This window comes from Podarcis tiliguerta (genome assembly GCF_965153285.1).
Source record: "Podarcis tiliguerta genome assembly, chromosome: 2".
NCBI classification, from domain to species: Eukaryota; Metazoa; Chordata; class Lepidosauria; order Squamata; family Lacertidae; genus Podarcis; species Podarcis tiliguerta.
The window spans coordinates 22,285,889-22,305,373 of record NC_139535.1 but is presented as its reverse complement, the minus strand read 5'-3'; the positions used below and the strand labels follow the sequence as shown (position 1 = coordinate 22,305,373).

Genomic DNA, 19,485 nt, shown 5'->3' with positions numbered 1-19,485 from the left:
GCCCAAGCCTAGTCTCTCTGCTGAACAGTTCGTGAGATTGACTGTTGGCTTGGAAGAAGCTCCAAGTAAATAAAATTGTTCAGGCTATTAAATATGCCTGAGAGAGTTTTAACTCCTATATGTAGCATCAAATTGCACACAGTGCATTTGAGAAAGCAGGATGAAGACGTAGATGCTCTAAGAGACTGATCCCTTGGCATTTAGGCTTTAAGTTTGGATTTTACAATGTATTCAAAATTATGAATACAGTTGGGAACTCATGGCAAGATAAGTGAATAAATGAGTTTCATGGAAGTTTTCCAGTTCAGTATAATACTCCTGTGTATGTTAATAAAGTGTTTCCAGGGTGTGCCTCAAGAAACAACATTTTCCCCCTCACCATAGGCTTCTGGGATCTGTATTAACCTAAATCAGTCAGTTCTTTGTACTCCAAGGCCCCCGCAGCATGTAAACAAAAGGCAAAGGAAACAACAAAGAAGTGCAGAAAAAAAGATTGTGTAACTGGATCAAAGTTACCCAATGAAGTCTCTGGCACCATCACCAAGAAGGACCGGCTCAAGACATTTGGGTGCCCGAGGCAAAAAAATGCAAATGGCTCTCCGACACAGATACAGCACATGTCAACTCAAGTTAGGCTCTTTAAAAGTCCCACTAATTGAAACAGGAAAGAATAAAGACATGCAGTAGAATCCATGGGAATTATTGCCTAGATCTTGCCTATTCTAAATTCTAACCTGGGGCCCAACCCACCACAAAGCTCTCACGGGGAAGCTCCAATTAAATGAAGTTCCCTTTATTTATTTTTTTCCAGTGGGATTTGTGCAAGAGAACTTTATGGCGGATTGTTGTGTTTTACAATCCATTCTGAGCAGCACTCAGAACCTGCCACTTGAGGCAGCCACTTCACCTTGTCTCATTGATTAGAGAACACTTGCGCATCAGGGTGGGGTGGGGGATGGCTGAACAAAAACATTTGCCCAGCGTGTGGCAGCTGCAAAAAAAGGGAAAAAGAAAGAAAAGAAAGGCAAATTCAGAACAAGCCAAAAGGAAGGACTTCATTCACACAGTGTATATTTAAACTATGAAATTTGCCTCCATAAGATGTAGTGATGACCACAAATAGAGGTGGTTTTAAATGAAGATTAGCAGAGACATCACCTTGCCAACAAAGGTCCGTATAGTAAAAGCTATGGTTTTCCCAGTAGTGATGTATGGAAGTGAGAACTGGACCATAAAGAAGACTGATCGCCGAAGAATTGATGCTTTTGAATTATGGTGCTGGAGGAGACTCTTGAGAGTCCCATGGACTGCAAGAAGATCAAACCTCTCCATTCTGAAGGAAATCAGCCCTGAGTGCTCACTGGAAGAACAGATCCTGAAGCTGAGAACTCCAATACTTTGTCCACCTGATGAGAAGAGAAGACTCCCTGGAAAGACCCTGATATTGGGAAAGATGGAGGGCACAAGGAGAAGGGGACAGAGGATGAGATGGTTGGACAGTGTTCTCGAAGCTACCAGCATGAGTTTGACTAAACTGCGGGAAGCAGTGGAAGACAGAAGTGCCCGGTGTGCTCTGGTCCATTGGGTCACGAAGAGTCGGACACGACTAAACAACTAAACAACAACAACAAAGTCATATTCATGGAGAAGAAGCCTGTCTTCTCTATGGTTGTATACTGCCTCCAGAATCAGAGGCAGTTCACCCCTTGAACACCATCTGCTGGGAAATCATAAGTATGGAGAGTGCTGTTGTACTCAGGTTCTGCATATGGGCTTCCGATAGCTGTGTGGTTGGCCATAGAGAGAAACAGGACGATGCATTGGATTCTTCTTGTGTTCCCGGCCGAGAATTATCAAGACAGTGTCACTGTTCATGGTACCATCAAGGAGGTTCTTGGGCCCAAGGCAGGAACTGCAAGTCTTAACAAGGCTGCTATATCAGTAGTTCTGCAGCTAGTCTTTTCAAAGATATGCTGAACCATCTATAGCTAGATTTCTACTAAGCTGCTGGTTGGTCTTTGCCTCTATAAAACTGTAGTTCTGGCTGCATCGCCTTACCTTGAGCAATTCAAAGTAGCCTCCCCGCCCCCCGAGTTCTGGGCATCATAGCCAGATTCTTGCCTCATTGGAGATATTGGGTCTTCCATCCTGGCCAAAGCAGGCACTTCTGCCTGCATTCCATTTCAGATAGTCTGTGGCCTTGCCCTCAGACTGAAAACAGGTTCAAACCTCAACGCAATGAGTTCGGGCTCCAGGTTAAGTTATTATTGATTATATGCATGTTGCCTGCATCCAAATAAACAGAAGCAGGCAATACTGTATACTGTAAGGTGCCAGGTCTAGTCTATAAATAACCTACTGATGTCTTCCCATCCTAACCAGCATGGTGTAGTGGTTAAGAGCGGTGGACTTGTAATCTGGTGAACTGGGTTCGCTTTCCCGCTCCTCCACATGTAGCTGCTGGGTGACCTTGGACTAGTCACACTTGAAGTCTCTCAGCCCCACTCATCTCACAGAGTGTTTGTTGTGGGGGAGGAAGGGAAAGGAGATTGTTAGCCACTTGGAGACTCTTTAGGGTAGTGAAAGGCGGGATATCAAGTACAAACTCCTCCTCCTCCTCCTCCTCCTCCCCCTTCTAACAACTCTGGCCTGCCAAAAGGCCAATCAAGCACATCTGGTTCTAGTTTATCAAAGTTCTGAGTCTGCCCAGAGACACCTAGTTAGTTTGTATGCCCATAGAATATAGAATGCCTTCTTGCAGTTCTACTCAGCAATCTATTCCATTTTAGATTATAAAAAGAGTTGGCGTGGAAATGTCATCTAAAGCAAAATGTGAATCAAATTTTAGAGCAGCTCCCCCAGTGAAAATATTGATGGACGTTCGTAGCAAAGTCAGAATGTTTTTGGTAAGTGTAAGACTGGCAAAATTGGGGGGAGGGGGGTTCTCAGGTGCTAAATGTGGTGATATCCAACATTGGAATCAGCGGCAGTGGATTTTGAGTTAGGTTTCCGATAGCTCTAAACATGCCTGATTAAGGTAGGTAAGAGTTAGGATTGCCCCACTGTTTGGTTTAACCCAGCTCGATGGTTTCTCTACCTCCTTAACCCTGCCCTTGCAATAATACGAGTTCTTTGGCTCAACATGAGCATTAGCCAGCAGGCAGTCTTAAACTCTCGTGCATTTAAGTCAATTAACATATTCATTTCAGGAGAATGGGGGTGGGGGTGGGGCATTGGCTAGGTGTGAGAGCACATCTGCCAGATTCTTGTGTGAGATTGCACACTGCAGTTTCCTCCTCCTTCCCATTTCCTTTAAATAAATATGGACCATTGGCATCTATGAATAAATTTGAAATGTGGGAAGCCAGAGATATTTCATGGGATTTTTAAAAACAGTGCTGGCCCTGCACATTCCAGTGAGTTGGGCAAGTATTCTAGGTTGCTGTGTGATGTGTCTGTATATGACGGCACGCTCACACTACCATCCCATGTTGCTGAGGTCCTCTGATGCCTGAGGATGATTTGTTGAGCCTGGGGAAAGAAAGGCATTTGTCAGCTTCCTGGAAATAGCCTGCTGTGTTCCCCTGACTGCTGCTGAATAGAGGAACTTCTTTGCGTTACTGACCACTCCAAAGCCTGACATAACTGCCTTGGATTGCTGATGGCAGATGGTTGTACAAACCTATGATTCTTGGACAGGCCTGCTCTGAAGTCCACCTCCAGCCTCCGAGGCCCCTAGAGGAAACATTATTCAGAACCAATAAGATTTCTCAGTGGTTTCATTTTGGCTACATAGCTGCCACCAGAGTTCAGACCTGACTTTCCTATTAGAGGGGAGTGATTTGCGCATTCTAATTTGGAACCCCATAACTCGTTGCAACAAACAATATTATTGTTATGTCCCTGGAGTCTGGCAGTGACTAGGACACTAAATTGGAAGCTACAGTATTACTGACAAAGGAGCCAGACCAGAGCACTGATTTTCAGCCTAATTCTGCTTTTCAGGGTACCTTGGGTCTGGCAGGCAGGAACCCACTGAACCAGGTACCACAGCACTAGAGCCTGTAGAATAGAATCCAGGTCCCTCACAGCTGTCTTCCCCTGAGAATACTGTATCTCAAAGTAGTTCGCCAATTCAGTGGTGCAGAGAGCACACCAGGTGTGTGGTGTTGCAAATGTGTATTGGGATGCAAATAAAGTGCCTGCCTTCAGACCGTTAAGAGTCTCTGGTGTGGAGCCTAGGAGAGGTTAACTTGGATGCAGAAATTCAGAATCCCTCTGGTCAATTCCAACCTTTGTCAGAGCTCACTAGGAGCTCTCCAAGGTGCTGCAGCAACTGACTTGACTTTCTTGTGCACCCCTGCGGAGGACCAGAGCAAGCTGGCTGCTATGCTCCTACTTTAGTGATTTGTCGCTTTCTCACTAACACAGTATTTCTTGGCAGTGATCAGGACTCCCCATGTGCAATTTTGCTTTCACTCTGCACTCCTGTACAGAAGAAATCATGATTAACGGGAGCGTTTGTATTCTCAGACAGAATGTAGGGTGAACGTATTTGTTAATACTTCTAAGAAAGGCTGTGACATTGTCCACCCCCACCCAAAGTATATAGTGTAGATTACATGAGGATGTAGTGAGCTAGGAGAGTGTAATGGGGTTTGTAGTGTGTGTTTTTTTAATGGCTCGAACAGTTGAATCCTCATTTCTTCTACCTCTGTATCATGGAACCTTCTATACTCCGCCCCTCAATTTATCTGACTCTTCAGGTGCATTCAGATATGCTGTATATTGGATTAGTTCTCCTGATTATGATGGCAGCACTTTTGCCCCATTTTCTAATGTTCTAATGTTTCTAATGTTCTTTCTCATGTTCATGCATGTTTCCCAAGGTACCCCCTGTTAAAATGGGCTTGCCAGCCAGGACTGAACAGACTTGCATGTTCTGCTGAAAAGGCTGCCATTTTGAAGGCTGACATGATAACTGGCACAAGGTCACCCACTGAAAATCTACCCTTTGTATTTGATCCAACGCAAAGTTCTGCATCTGCATGGTACAGTTTTAGCCTTCTATTTTTAGGAGAGAAATACCGGGATGAAACGTGATGGATGGATATGCATTTAATGGGGTGGAATTGTTAGTGTGGGTGCTTTTTGATGGCCTGGCCTTGAAACTGCATTCTTTGATGAATACTAACCTTTGCTACTAGGTGACAGTATTTAGATGTTAGGGCGGCACGTTAGCTGAGTGACAGATGGCAGGCAATGGTTGCATGTACTTAGCTTCAGCAACATCAGCCATTGCCTTATATTTCACTTCTCCAACTCCATTTCTCCTACTTCTATAGAATTTACTTATCTCCCTTCATAGCAGGTGGTGGTGGGGAAACCTCTACCCCTCCAGGGGTTGTAAAACTCCAACTCCTATAAGCCCCAGCCCACAGGCAAATGGGCAGCAATTATAGGAGCCCAGTACCATCTGGAGGGCTCCAGCCCTGCTTTATAGAGTGTGCCTGTTTCTCTCCCTATCCCTATCATATGACCCATCGCTGCACATATGGTCCATTGCTTAGTCCCACTCAAAGGCTCAGGGTTGCATAATATGGCAAAACCAAGGGAAGTCGGGTGTGGGGTTTTTGGCTTTTATTAGGGGCTTTGCCATCCACTGACTTGATTGGCAGGCTCCAATTAACACTTCCTGATCGGTGGGCCTCCATGAGATGATGAACTTGCAGCTCTCTGCTCGGGAAATTATTTCTGGGGATGAATGTCATTAATCTCCCAATATTTTTGTGTGCTGCATCTTGAAAAACACTATAAGAAAATAAAAAAGCAACAACTGTGTACTCCATTAATACTCTATTTGACATATTCTTAAGTTATAAATGTAGGAGCGCTGAGGCACAAATCCCTCCCCCCACTTGAATATAATGTGTCTAGAAATACTTAACACATAATTACTAGGGAGAAAAATTGGAAAGCCATTCAGCAAAGCTCTTGAAAAGGTTTTCGTCTTTTCTGCCAAGGACGGTTTCCTTAAACGTGCATTTTGTATTTTTATTTTTAACAGTGTCTGTCAGATGCACGTCTCTTTCCCCCAACCTGCGTTCTGGAGTTTTATGGTGGTGATTTAGAAAGGGTAGCTGTATTTTTTATGGCAGATAAAATTCATCTGAGCACAAGAATTGCCTGCCATATCTATCTCAGATCTGCATTGCAACAGAGAGCGTGCAATCTTGCATTTGCTCGAGTCAAAAGCGCCATCAGGATGGGAAGGCTCTCTTTTGTAGATGTTATTCTTTAACAGCCCCACCCTGTGAGTTACTCCATTGGTGATTGTGTCTTTTTGCAATGTGGCAGGCCGGCTGCCGAGCCAGCGCAGCATCACAACCTGTTGTGCCGTGCTTGTATTGGCAACCGACCTAGGAAGGCACACCTGGACAGCCTTATGAGGCAATGCTTCTGTGCCAGCAACAAGCATGTTCACCAGATGTGCTGTCAGCCAGAGCTGACTCGGAAATGGAAGAAGAATCAGACTCCTGGAGTGGGTTTTTGGGGCTCCTACCTGGAGAGTGTTGATAGGCTGTTTTGGACGCCTTAGAACCAGTTATGCTGGTGCAGCCTTGCAAGCTGAATATTGGCAGTAAGCTTCCAAGTATGGGACTGGAACATGTGACAAAGACCGGCCTTGTCTGTTGAGCACATAGCAGTAACAGATGCAGCCATGCACCTCTGCACACAGCCTCAGCTACACAGTTCTGTAAGGATGGATGCCAGAAATCTCATCTAACAGATACATTGAGCAACACAGAATAATGCACCGCCTTATTAAAACGAATCTACTTATTTCCTCCCAAAGAAAACCAGATGTAGTGCTCCAATAGTTTGTGCCTCTTTTCATCTCCATTAGTGGCAAAGTATAGTTTGGCCTGGCATTTCCAATATGATTGTAGTAGGGCAGCGGTTCTCAACCTGTGGGTCCCCAGAAGTTGTTGGACTACAACTCCCCTCATCCCTGAGCTCTGACCTGGCTAGCTAGGGGTGATGGGAGTTGTAGTTCAACATCTGGGGACAAACAGGTTGAGAAAGGCTGTCTTAGGGGGTTGATCAATGCCTTTCATTTTGGTTTGAAAGGGAATTAAAAATGAATATTCACCTGTGTTTCTTAAGAAGTATCCCCTGGAGAAAGATAATTCAGTCGCCAGTTGGTCAATCAACCTTATAAGAAGAGACTGCTGGATGAGGCCAAAGGCCCATATAGTCCAGCATTCTGTCATCACTGTGGCCAACCCAAGCACAAGATCACTCTCCCCTTTTGTGGCTTCCATCAGCTGGGAGCCAGAAGCATCATTGCCCCTGACTAATTTGTTCAGCACATCACACAACAGCCATGTGATCTGCCGAGCTCTGCTCAAGCAGGGGCACAAGTGTTGTCCTCAGTGTTTTGTTTGCTCACCAGAGTCATCCTCACGGAGCACTCATAAAAGGCTCCTGCTTGTGTGGAGCTCTGTGTGAGCATCAGAGCCCCCGGGTGTGTGCCACAACTGCCAGGCCAGTGCAGATTAGTCAGGGCCAGATTGAGGTTGAGGTTTGATGAGTCCCTAAGCTACTGAAGGTGATGGGGCCCTTTATATGTCCAGCTGTCCTTTGTCAACAACAAATGGTTTCTGTTTTCTGTATTGAATACATGCTATATGGTAATTTATGGACTTAATAGGTATCTAAAGCCATTCACACATGTTGCCATGTAACCAGTCCATGCAGAATGTAGAAACCCTTTATATAGAAATGAGCAAACCAGTGATATTTGAGGGAGCAGGCTAGCAGGCGGGGCCCATGACTTACATCATAGGAGCCTACACAACACAAAACACTGTTGCTGTATGTAGGTTTTATGTTATTTGTTTTTATCTTATATTTTGGAAATGTACATTCAGGTTTCTTTTCCTTTAAATTTTTTGGGGGCCACCAAGAGAGTGGGGCCCTGAAATATAGCTTGTTTAGCTTATACATAAATCTGGCACTGAGATTAGTCCAAAGGTGCATGCAAGCATTGGAATGGCTTCTCTAACACTCATCACAAAGAGTTCATAAGAAGTCACCCATAAAGTCAGAACACCTGGTGTTTCTTCTTTCCAGTAAAACAAAAAATGAATCCCCTGTGGTTTTTAATACTAATTCCTTCCATTTATATCAGAGCGTTAGATTAACGTGCCCCATTACTGGCTGAATTACAGCCTGTGTAAATAGGTGAAAGGATGGTCAGTTCACCTGATCATTTGGGTTTGTGCAATTTCTCTGAAATCAATGCAGCCGCACCAGCCTATGCGGCCTTGTAATTACCTCCCAGAGCATTTCATCCTCTCCTCCCCCAATCTCTTCTCCACCCCACCTCCCTGCTCGGTAGCAATATTTGCAAAGCCAGGGTATTGTCGAAATGCAGTGCATTCCTACTGCGATCTGTTCTCCTTGCCACACTGACACCTGCTGAGGCTGTATTGGATTGTTATTTTATAGCAGCCTTTTCTTGAATTAATTACATATCTGCAATCAGGGAACCGTGGCTGCTGTTTATGAGCAACATCTCGGGTACAACTGTGAACGAGTGAATTAGTGCCAATTAATTTCTGGCTGCATTATTTAAGGTGGAGAGAATGCGAGCTTAGCCAGGGCAGCATATTTTCGCCCCCTCCTCAGTGCCTTTTATAGGTACTTTTTTTGAGTTCTTTAAAAAGAGCCTGTAATGAACTTGGGCATGTGGAGGAGGGCAGGATCTGCTGTATGAAATGCATCACCCTGCGTAGATTCAAATGGCCTTCTTCTGTGTACTCATTCATGGGCTGAGTGGAAAGAGTTGAAACCTTGTCCCTGGAGCCAGGCCGGTACTATCTGAGGACCAACCCAACCTTCAGTGGCAGACAGCAGCAGTGCACTTAAAATGCACTGAATCTGAACTGCTTCAGAAGACACACCAAGGCACAAAGGGGCTGAGATGAAAAATTAAGAAGCTTCTATTTGTATAACTACATTTGTTCCTATGCAGGTCTGTCCCTTCTTTCTCTCAGACCCCTCTCCTCTATCCTTGATACTTTCTAAGGGCTCTTCCAGGAGACTTGACATTCATTCTGATTTGTTTGCAGGGAACAAAAGGACGCATTTACTTTCATGGTGGGTTATATGTCTTTCCCATAATCATTTATTCACCCCACATCCAGTGCATTTCTCTGTGACTTTATTCACCACAAAGCCTGATGGTTTTTTTAGTTGTTGTTTTTTAAGTGGATTTGTTGCCAGAGGGCAACTGCGTGCTTTAAAGGTAAAGGGACCCCTGACCATTAGGTCTAGTCATGACCGACTCTGGCGTTGCGGTGCTCATCTCGCTTTATTGACCGAGGGAGCCGGCGTACAGCTTCCGGGTCATGTGGCCAGCAGCGCATGGAAACGCTGTTTACCTACCCACTGGTAAACGCTGTTTACCTACCCACAGCGGTACCTATTTATCTACTTGCACTTTGACGTGCTTTCGAACTGCTATGTTGGCAGGAGCAGGGACCGAGCAACGGGAGCTCACTCCGTCGCAGGGATTCAAACCACCGACCTTCTGATTGGCAAGTCCTAGGCTCTGTGGTTTAACCCACAGCGCCACCCACGTCCCACTGGGTGCTTTAGTCTGCTGTAATTTTGTAAACCTACATGATAATCTGGAGGCGTCCTAAATCTAAATCTAAATTATAATCTTCTTGAAAGGTGGCTCTGTCAGTTGCTTAGGTTATTCTATAAAGAGTAATGTATGTGACGTGTAGGTGGGTTCCTACGAGGCAAGACACAGTGATAACAGCAAGAACCTTTATTGAACTAACAGAACTGGACAACAGGGTCAAAGCAATGGCTTATATACATTTCTGAAGGCCTAGACCACTCCCACGCCCAACTTGATTGGCTGTCTTAACTTCCAAGCTGCGAATCATGACTCAGAGTTTAAGGGCCAATGGCAGAGGCCCAAATCCTGAAATGTTCTATGACTGGATATCATGTATCGAATCAGAACACAGGGGCTCAGAATCTTTAGTCCATCTCAAGCTCAGGCAAACACAGGCCACATAACAGCATTTGATTGTGTTGTTTTTATGCCTTGTGAAGAGGAGGTGGGGGCTCCTTTTGGCCTTTTCCGGAGAGAATGGGTTCTCTCAGACCCCCTTCTGTCTCTTCTATAGCTCCTGGTTGGCTCCCTGAGTAGATGGAGCCATGGGGCTACATGCTTCCTTTGGTATGCAGCTTGTCTCTGGAATGTATATGTGATGGTACTGAAAATGATACTAATAAAAGAAGTGCCTAGTATCTACCAGGATAAAAATATCATTGGAAAGGAACTCATCATAGGTCATCTAATTCAGCTATCCATTGATGAATACCAAAATAGCTGGAGAGCTCCAGGTCTAAAACTTCCCTGTTGGTAATTAGGCCTCAGGGCAGCAGAAAGACCAGCCCCCACAGGGAGGGGGTTAGCATGAGGGTTGGAAGTTGCTCATGTGTGTGATCTTTCTGAAGGAGGACACGGTATGACAACAGGGTTGAGAGTGTAGGGTGACCGAGAAAAAGGGATGTGGGTGATGGAAAGTTTTGCTATATCAATCACTAGTTTAATAAAGGAGTATATCAATCATTAGTTTTCATACCGGTCCAACTCTGTGTTCCTTTCCCAACCTTTAATCTATTGGTGATTAATGCCTATATGCAACCCTTGCTTTGTTTTTGTGTTAACCAATCAGCAACAAGCACATACGTGGCAATGCTGTAATATTCAATAAAAGGGACTCTCTGAGACATGCTCGAGAGATGCCTCCCGTATGACACTCGTCACTTGTTTGTCGTTTATTTCAACCCAACATGTGGGTATTTCTTGTGTGAGATATCACTTCTTTGTGACTTAGGGGGCTATTTGCTTGCAGTAAACATGTGGAAAAGAAGAGTATGAAGCACCAGTGCTGGCACATTCTTTTTTTATAATAATAATTTTTATTAATTTTAACATATAAATTATAATACATACCACAAAACTTCACCACTTATACAATCTTTTTTTTTGGACTTCCATCAGCACCTCTGATGATCCACCGTTTTGACCACTTCTTATGCATTTCTTAAATTCATATTGCCTTTAATTATCTTAACTAATCATCCTCCCCTTTATCCATTTTTGCAATAGTTCCAATAATTCACCTCACAAAACTTCTTGCAAACCTACAAACGTAGTCTGATCATCACTATTACTTTTCAAATAGTCTGTAAATTGACACCAGTCTTCTGTGAATTTCTGGTCCCGCAGATTTCGAATCCTTCCTGTTAGTTTATCTAGTTCTGCATAGTCCATTAATTTCATCCTCCATTTTTCTTTCGTTGGTAATTCTTCTTGCTTCCACTTTTGTGCCAATAATATTCTTGCTGCCATCGTTGCATATAAAAACAGCTTACATTCTTTTCTATTTATATCACTTCCTATCATGCCCAGTAAAAATGCTTGTGGCTTCTTTATAAATGTATATTTCAACATTTTTTTTATCTCATTATATATCATTTCCCAGAAGCTTTTCACTTCTTTACATTCCCACCACATTTGATAAAATATTCCTTCTTTTTTATTTACATTTCCAACATTTATTGCTAACTTTATACATTTTAGCTAATTTAACGGGTGTAATGTATCATCCGTGTGCTACGCTGGCTCGCCAGATGCAGCTTGTCACGCTGGCCACGTGACCCGGAAGTGTCTCCGGACAGCGCTGGCTCCCGGCCTCTAGAGTGAGATGAGTGCACAACCCTAGAGTCTGTCAAGACTGGCCTGTACGGGCAGGGGTACCTTTACCTTTAATGTACCATCTATACATCATTTTCGCAGTGCTGCCACATTCTTTTAGCAGCTGTCTTTTATTGCCCCAGTATTTTGTAGCTCAGTGGTAGTGCATCTCCTTTTCATGCAGAAGGTCCCAGTTTCAATCCCTAATAGCATATCCACGTGGGTCTTGGAGAGACCCCTGCCCTGAAGAGCCATTGCCAGTTGATGTCGACAATACTGAGTTCAATAAACCAACGTAGTGTAAGACATCTTCCTATGCCCCTGTTCAAGTCTTTTGTAAATTTCACCATACTTCAGCCTCTTGGGTTCAGCCAGGCTAAGCATCAAAATATCAAACAGATAAGGTTTCAGTCTGTAGTTTTGCACACCAAATAATCTCCAGGTAGCACTATAGTTTGGTTTCAGGTGGGACTCTTACCTGGTGCCTGTAGCACAACCCTAAGCATTCGTCATCAGAGATAAGCCCTGGGCTGACTCCGAAGCAAGTGTGTTTAGAGATCTTAAATAAGGTTTCCTCCTCCATATCAATGCATCTGATTTTTCCTGATGCTCACATGCTTTGGGTAACCTAAAGGCCAGGCCTCTCTAAAGCTGAAGGATTTGTCCAGTAAATAATATGCACAACTTCCCCCAGAGTCTGGCTCATAGCCATATGCCCAGAACTGCTAATAGTTTGTTTATCTGTGAGTGGGCTTTGTTTTCCGTGCCACAACACAAAAGTTATCTGGGCCATTTGCAGTAAATAAAATGATACCAACATTTTTTAAACCCGTAATATCAAAATGAAATGCATGCGACGAAAGCAACATCCCCAAGAATATAAATACAGATTAAAACAACACAAAACAAAACAAAACAAAACAAAACAAAACAAAAGAGAGACCACAAAGGTGAGCCTCATTAGGAAGGCAGTTCTGTATGTAGGGTCCCAGCTGCCATCTTGCTGTTGGTGCTTTCAATGGACAAAATCTCCCCCTCCCTCGTGTGTGTGTGCACACACAATATTGTATCCATATAGCTCTTCACCGGCAAAAGGAAATTAAATCAGTGCACGCCAGCTCTCTTACTCATCTCACCTGGGAAGGTATGCATGAGGTAGGACAGACACTGCTTAACATTAATCAGTCTCCTGAAGTCATTACATTCATGAGGAAATGTAATTCACATGTGATTACTTTTTAATTTACTCTGTAATCACATTCCTAGTGAATGGGGTAAGCTTAAAATGAAATTTAAAAGTCAAATACTGCTTTGTATTAAGAATTCACAATTTTTATATGCACTTAGGTTAATAAAGATTTTTACAATAACCAATTGTGACTGAAGATGCAATCACTTTCTTCTCCTCCAGGAAGTTGTTTTTCTCTCCTTTTCATCTTCACAAAAGGTGCTTCATTCCTGCCCACAGGTACAATAATGGCTCTTTGGGAAGTCTTGGGATTATGTTTCTTGCTAAATTTCCATCTTGTATAAATGTTTGTTTGTTTTTCAATAATACAACAGAACAAAATAATTCTGTCTCATGTTGGCAGTTTCTGGGACTCTTGTTTAATTTTCACTGGGAAGGTGAGTGTGTTCCTTTGTTTTTTAGCATCAGCAGGGAGCTTTGTTGAGAGGAAGGGCTTGTGATAAAGGCTTTTTGCTTAGAATACAATAGTTTGGGAGTCTCTCTTTTCCTCAAAAGGGTGAGACTTCTTTCCAGGCATAAAAGAATCTGTCAATTTCAGTTCTCTCAGTTTCTCAGTTTCCCCATACAGTGGTACCTCAGGTTACATACGCTTCAGGTTACATGCGCTTCAGGTTAAAGACTCCGCTAACCCAGAAATAGTGCTTCAGGTTAAGAACTTTGCTTCAGGATGAGAACAGAAATCGGGCTCCGGCGGCGCGGCAGCAGCAGGAGTCCCCATTAGCTAAAGTGGTGTTTCAGGTTAAGAACAGTTTCAGGTTAAGTACGGACCTCCGGAACGAATTAAGTACTTAAGCCGGGGTACCACTGTATTCAGTTCTCTAAAATTCTACATCAGTGGGTGATTTATTCTTGTGAAAATTCATCAGCATTTTAATGTTCATTTCTCTGAACAGACACACATTTGTATGCAATTGTTCCTAATATACTCATTTCTGCAAAGCATGCTTTCTACTAGAATGCCTTTTTTGTAGTTTATTTTCAGTAACACATGCATTTTCATGCCCACTACTTGGCTGGAGAACTGCATTGCAAGATTCAGAGAAGGACAAATTTTGGAGGATTGCTGTGTTTTGGTCCACCGATTGTTTTGAAAAGCGCAGGTCAAGTGGGTTTGCCTTTAAATGAAAACTGAATCGCATTCCTACTCCATCACTACTACTTTAACGAAAACCCTTACTGATGTCAATGGAAATTGATCTTGTTCAGTGTTGCTTAAGGGAAACTCTTTATTTTTATTATTTACATTCTTCCTTTGTTTAGTAACTTTTAGTACCAACACTGCCTATTTCAAATCATGCTAAGGCCTGATGTTTCAGAGTGGATTGATTTAAATCAAGTTTCCTATTTAAAATTCATATATCACCTGAACATGCATGTAGCATCATTTCCTACAGCATGTAAGTATAAAATCCTGTCCAGAACAGGCCATTTCCCCACCTTTACTTAGTTAGTGATCCAAAAAGCCACTAGCTTAAGAAGCTTGAGTCTGACTTTGCTGTGTGCTTGCTATGTAATGGCTGCCATCTCTCTCTCTTCTTCCTAGCAGCATTCTTCAACTTTGGGTTCCCAGATATTGTTGGACTACAACTCCCATCATCCCTGGCTAAGCTAGCTAGGGATGACAGGTTTCATAGGCCAACAACATCTGGAGACCCAAGGCAGAAGAGCACCACTTCCTAGTGTATGTTTATTCCTTTTTTGACCAGCAGAAGGCATAATTGTCAAAATACAGTGTATCAAGTCAGATCAGTGCTGCTTCCTTGTTGCTTAGTGACGTAAGATGGCTGCAATTTCCATTCTCCCTTGTACTCATTGCAATCGGCGCCGTTTCCATTCCATTGCAGTTCAGCTTCCACCAAAAATTACATTGTTCGTCTTTCTATCCATTGTGATCAAATTTAACCTAATTAATTATGTAACTACTGAGATAATTAATTATGTAATGCCTCATCATTCATTTCAATTCAAAGGAAACACCAGAAAGATGAGGTCTTCAGTTGTGTATTGTTTGTGGACTTAAAAAAAAAAGCACTTATCAGATTTCTGTTCCTGACCACAAATGTGCACCTAAACTGCAGCTCCCTTGTCCACTTAGAGCAGAATTCTCCACCACCCCTACTGTTAAGTCTGTTTTCTAAGGACTGGATCTCACAGTACTTTAAGACTTTTCCGTATGGTGGGTAATAGAGTACAAAAGGGCTATTGTGGTCACATGAGAACATCCTGAGGTCTGGAACGCTTGCCAGAGCCCAAGTCTCTTCCCAAAAGGTGAAAGAAGTTTAGAATAACCAAAACACTACGGATGACAAGAAGCTTTGTTCCATTTTTCCTCCCGCCCATCCCCATTTGACAAAGACTTCCATTTTCAGAAATAGGTCTTCTTGCCTCTAATAGCATTCCTGGCTTTACTTGTTAATCAAATTGGCATCATCTTGGACTTGATACATTTCCCAATCTGTAGCATAAATTATATTATATATATATATATATATATATATATATATATATATATATATGATATATATATATATCTTCTCCCTCACCCCACCCCAAGCATTATTGACTATACATAATTCCACCCCCCCCCCAAACATCTGAAGAGGACTTGGTTTTTTGGACATTTGGGTGGATAAATAATGACTTGCCCTAGTTACCCAGTGAAGTTTGTTGCTGAATGGAAACATGAACCTAAATCTCCCACATTCAATGGGTACCTCTTATGCATACAATGAAGTAATGGAATATCCAAGCCACTAACAGAAAAAAATGCAACGTGAGGATGTCAAGTCTATTAAGAGCAACCATATTAAAGCAGGGCTTTAAAAATGGCTCAGTGAAACCAGAAACAATTAGGGCTTAATTGACTCTCATCTTAAGGGAGCTGTGAACTGGAGGGGAGATCAAGTTACTTCTAATTTATTAGATCCATGAGTAAAGGGTGGGGAAATGCTTGGCCCCAGTGATTCAACTGCCTAGAGCTCGGGAAATGCCACCTTTTCATTCTACTGCCTGCCAGAATCATTCCAGTTTCATGGTATTTGTATGGCTATCTCTGGATTCTCTGTGATTGTGAACTGGTTTGGAGGAGTCTGTGCCATTAGTCTATATATCATACCAAGCCCAAATGTGCTAGCTGGTCTTGGGGTGGCGTTTCGCTTTATAGCATCCTAATTATAGCCTTTAACCTTACACCATGACGTATAAGGACTTGGAGATCTTTGTTGTTTCCCTAGTAACCATGAATGAATGGACATAGCCAGCATGTTTCTCTGATATCTGGCATTAGTGATCCTCACAGGTTTTTCCCTGCCTCCTCCTTCTGTCCAGAAGCTATTCCTTTGGCCATGAAAGTCTGCCATACTGTTACTATTGGATTTGTACACATCAAGCAATTATCACTTCCAGTGTTAATTATAGGCCCTGTTCCAAGCCAATAGATAGCTCTGTTGGTAGAGCATGAGGCTCTTGATCAGGCTTCTTCAACCTCAGCCATCCAGGTGTTTTTGGCCTACAACTCCCATGATCCCTAGCTAGCAGGACCAGTGGTCAGGGATGATGGGAACTGTAGTCTCTGGAGGGCTGAGGTTAAGGAAACCTGCTCTTGATCTTAGGGTCGTGGGTCCAAGCCTCACATTGAGCAAAAAGATTCCTGCGTTGCAGGGGTTGGTCTAGATGACCCTCATGGTCCCTTACAACTCTACAGTTCTGTGACTCTATGAAGTGCTGGAAGTTCAACAGGGAGGGGGCTAGTCTGTTTTCAAATGAGAGGAAATCCCACAGAATCGGACCCATAATACTGAATGCATGATGGACACGAGACCTTTATCTGAACCATGGAGGAGAATTAGCAGTCACTCCCCTGAATACATCTCAGATTGGGCAGAGCTACAATGTATTAGATGGTCCTTAAGGTCTTGCCGATCAGAAGGTCAGCGGTTCGAATCCCTGTGACGGGGTGAGCTCCCGTTGCTCAGTTCCTGCTCCTGCCAACCTAGCAGTTCGAAAGCACGTCAAAGTGCAAGTAGATAAATAGGTACCACACCAGCGGGAAGGTAAACAGCGTTTCCGTGCTCTGCTCTGGTTCACCAGAAGTGGCTTAGTCATGCTGGCCACATGACCCGGAAGCTGTACGCTGACTCCCTCGGCCAATAAAGCAAGATGAGCGCTGCAACCCCAGAGTCAGTCACGACTGGACCTAACGGTCAGGGGTCCCTTTACCTTTACTTTTAAGGTATCCCAGACCAAATTTTTTTGGGGGGTCTTGCCAATTAATACAAGAACCATGAACTGGGCCTGGTAGCAGATGGGCACCCATTTAAGGGGTGCACTTTCAACAGCCGTTTCTTCTCTGCCACTTTTCTGGTTGGCCCGCCTTAAAACTTCTCCGCTTTCGAAAGAACCCTTTATAAATTGCATTTGAGGGGGCGAAGATTGGAATGTTCTTTGGCAAAACACATTACACGCAGCTGCCGAACGCTCCTACTCTGACCTGAATGTGGGTCAGAAGCCTTCCTAAGGGAAGATTTTGCTCTCTTCGTCCTTTTGATCTCTCCGAAGTCCTTAGAAGTGGTGACTCCGTTATGTAAACTCTTCTTCCTTCCCCTCCCTTAATTAACAGTATCATGAAGTGGCTGGGGGAGTATGGAGACGCTGGAAAATAAATCTGCTCTGTGGGAAATGAGAAATATTGTTTTTTAAATCTCATTTGTTGGAGGTACTTTGTTTTTTTGCCCTACAGAAAAATCTCTCTGTTCTTCAAAGTAATGAATAGTTGCATTTGTCAGAAGCCTTTTAAAAAAAAACGAAGAAAAAAACCACTATTTGTGTCATTTCGCTTAATTCCATTAGACCCAATACGCTTCTGAAGTTGCGTCTCTTTGCTGTGCCGGGTGTTATTACTGTCGATTAGAGAAAGCATCAGGCATAATTCATTTATAGCCTCATTACAGAAACATGGAGGGGCAGAGTGGGCGGGTGGGTGAGGGGACAAAGGTGGGGGACTTATCCTGAGTGGCACTGCTTGGTGAAGCTGCCGAGAAGTACGAACCGGAAGGGTGAGAGAAACTCAGCATGATGGATCGTGTGTCAATTCTTAGCTATGGAGACCAAAATTAAAAACTCTGAGGTAACGACTTAAAACAAAATTGCATTGCCACATGCAATTCATCCATCGAGGAATAAAGCATTTTCATATGAAGTCTAGTCTTTCAAAAGGCATCTCCTAAATCGGCTTCTCTTCTTCTCTTATCTCCCCCCCTCCTCTGCCCCGCCCTCAATTTCTATTCTGAAGCCTCACAACTGAACAGCCGTCAGACTTTCTTCATCTGTATTGGCCCTTGTCGTCGCAAGGGTCACTGCTGATCACCAACTGCACTTTTTAACAGTCTGAGGTCTGTAATTCAGGATAATTCCTCTGCAATTTTGTGGGCACGGGTTACTCAAAGCTGGCTTTTAAAGGCAAGGCGGCGAATGGAAATGCTCACCGCTCCGGGGGAATCGGCCTCTTATTCACTGTGCCACAGATTGCTTCTCACTCCCCCTCCCCCCCTTTCCCCTCCTCTCAAACACCGTGAAGTAAATGTGCTCACATTTTAAACGTTAGGGCTCCTTCCCTGGGTGTTTTTGAAGTGTAATATATTTTTTACTATCTCCTAGGGTGCCCTGCAGCTAAAATGAAAGAGAGCCCAGAAGTGTAGTTATTTAGCCCCTCCAAAGTGACTTATAAGTGCTTTTTTTATTTTAAAAAAAAGAACTTTTATGCAGAATGTGCTCATTGGGGAGGGGGCGTGTTATGCGGGTTTATTTTCAGACGGGGGAAAAAAATGCCAATTATCCCTGATAGGTTGAATATGTTTCCTCGAGTTTTATCATCTGTGGAGTAGTGTAATTTGGTTGTCAAGTAGAAAAGTTTGCCATTCAGCTAGAGTCCCATAAAACCCGTAATGTGAAATTTTGATGGGGATGAATAAACCTAACACATCGCCAGGGCCCTTCCCCTGGTGGTACGTTGCTCTCCCTCTAAAACAGGGTTGATTCCTAAGGATCTTCTGCCCTGGGCTTCCTCTTCAGGCTGTTTTCTGCTCAGAAGTTTATATACAAGGGACAGACCAGAATCTCTAGAGCCAAACAAGTCACTCTTTTATTAAGAGAAAATGAAATTTTTATTTCTCCTAGTCAGAGGAAATCAAACAGCCCCATGGAAGGGATTCAGGCAGGTGTAATAAGGGGATTTGGTTATTAAAATGGTCCTGTAGCTCAAGACAAATAGCTGATGCTTCCTCAATGGCTTATGCTTGTGGTTGTTGGCTATTTCAGACTAGAAGGATTGGTTCCACATCTCCGCTACCTGGAAGTCAGAATGTAGTGTTTCTTTTTCTGGTTCTCTTTGTTTGATCTCTTAGTCAGGGGGCTCCCAAGCTCTGGTCCACAAGCTTCTTTCAGGAAG

At 43.4% G+C, this 19,485-nt stretch overlaps 1 protein-coding gene and 1 long non-coding RNA gene across 7 annotated transcripts in view; one reads left to right on the top strand and one right to left on the bottom strand.

Moving 5' to 3' along the window:
- Positions 1-19,485, top strand: part of FHIT (fragile histidine triad diadenosine triphosphatase) — a 1,035,351-nt gene that overhangs the window by 648,286 nt on the left and 367,580 nt on the right. The window lies entirely within an intron of this gene.
- LOC310670066 lies at positions 5,619-7,282 on the bottom strand. The gene is made up of 2 exons (XR_014507508.1): positions 7,154-7,282; positions 5,619-5,811 (listed from the first exon to the last, which is right to left on the bottom strand). It is a non-coding gene; the product is annotated as an uncharacterized lncRNA (long non-coding RNA).